The 1,935-nt window shown below is 33.6% G+C and overlaps 1 non-coding gene across 1 annotated transcript; it reads right to left on the reverse strand.

Moving 5' to 3' along the window:
• Nucleotides 1–869: 869 nt before the first annotated feature.
• LOC138816101 (U6 spliceosomal RNA) lies at nucleotides 870–975 on the reverse strand. The gene has a single exon (XR_011368558.1). It is a non-coding gene; the product is annotated as a U6 spliceosomal RNA (small nuclear RNA).
• Nucleotides 976–1,935: the final 960 nt, after the last annotated feature.

Consider the following 1,935-nt stretch of genomic DNA (forward strand, 5'->3'; position numbering starts at 1 on the left):
TTTAGTAGTGATTCGACCAGATGAGTGGAAGTTCTTGGTTTCTTAAGTGTTGTTAATTTTGTCATATCACCTTACATTTTGGATTTAACATCCGCTTATCACGGAGACCATGTGCCATTTGTCTCTTTGATTTTGGCTCACCTCGCTCAACATGATTTCCTGTAGCTTGATTGATTTCCCTACTAATGCCATTAATTTGTCTTTTCTAATGGCTGGAAAATATTCCGTTGTGTATAGTTACCACAGTTTTTTGATCCATTCATCTCTGGTGGGACATATGGGTTGTTTTCATATCCTGGCTACTGTGAACAGTGCTGCAATAAACATGGAAGTGCATTTGTCCTTGAATATTGGTACCTGTTGTTCAGGATAGAGGCCTAGAAGTGGTATGAGTGGGCCATAAGGAAGGTCAATATTTATCTTTCTGAGGACTCACCAGACTGCTTTCCAATGTGGTTGTGTAAGTGTACATTCACACACACACACACACAGAGAGAGAGAGAGAGAGAGAGAGAGAGAGAGAGAGAGAGAGAGAGAGAGAGAGAGAGAGAGAGAGAGAGAGAGAGAGAGAGAGAGAACATTTTATTGATCCATTCTTCTACTGAGCAGCATCAGGGTTGGTTCCATATCTTAGCTATAGAAAATAATGCTACAATAAACATTGTTGTGGTGGTAGTTTTAGTATGGACTGGTTTGTGATCATTTGGGAGAATGCCCAAAAGTGGGATTGCTGTATAATAGGGAGCTCTATGTGGAGGCTTTTGAGGAACCTCCAAACTGCTTTCCAAAGTGGATGAACAAGTTTACACTCCCACCAAGAATGCAGTAGGCTCCCTTCTGGCCATATCCCTTCCAGCATCTGTTGTTGTAAAAATATGGAACGATTCACTAATTTGTGTATCATCCTTGTGCAGGGACCATGCTAATCTTCTCTGTATGTTCCAATTTTAGTGTGTGTGCAGCCAAATTGAGCACAAAACATTTTTATAAAGAGTAATTGATTTTCTTAAACTAGACAATTCAACAAAAATAAGTTCAAAAGAATTGTGAAATTTTAGAACCATGTGTTTCTTACATAAGCACACATTTAAGAATAAAGTCAAGATTGACATATCAAAAACAAAATAATTCCAGATATTTGTTGTTCATGAGATTTGTAGGAGGAAGAATTCAATTATTCTACAAAAGGCACTTGTCATAATGATCATTGCAGCAAATGTTAAGGTTTGTTAAAAGTTTTAATGTTTTAAATATGTTTAATTTTGGGATTTGCTTATATATGGCAAAATTAAGACTGTTTGGCAGGTCATAAAAATTTTTGATAAAGTATATAATATTTCTGGTAGCATGTACTAGTAAGTATGTACATTTCAGATTTTATAGAAACTTTACTAATGAGAAGTTGCAAAGACTGTGTAAAGAAGCAGTTAAGATTTTAAGTTAAGATTTTAAGTACACAGTTTCTGTTAAATCTTCAGGGCTCCTTTACGTTATATGTTAGTGATGAACAAATAATGATATAATCCACATACAAATGATGAGATGAACTATAAATAGTAATCTTAGTGAGTAAATTTAAATGCTACTTATAGCTTTATCCAGTTTTAAATGTACAGGAATATGAGAAAATAGTAAACTCTACTATGTACACTTCAAATACTGAAAACCTTGGTAATTGTTTTGTTTTTTATTTTAGTAATCATTAATATTTAATTATTGTTTTCTTTATTTATAGCATTTTTCCTTGTCGTAATATAATACAACTTTTTGTGAGTCATGATTAAGAGGTACTTTGAGAATATCATTGGGATGTCCACAAAATTTTTCATAGGTGCATGTGAATTTACAAAGAACAAAACTAAAAACAAAATATTGATTAAAAATTATATCAAGTAGAGTCTGAATCAGGAGTGTTGATAAATGTCCACACCTAAA

Source organism: Dipodomys merriami, unplaced genomic scaffold, assembly GCF_024711535.1.
Source record: "Dipodomys merriami isolate MVZ:Mamm:240054 unplaced genomic scaffold, mDipMer1.0.p SCAF_683, whole genome shotgun sequence".
Lineage (NCBI taxonomy): Eukaryota > Metazoa > Chordata > Mammalia > Rodentia > Heteromyidae > Dipodomys > Dipodomys merriami.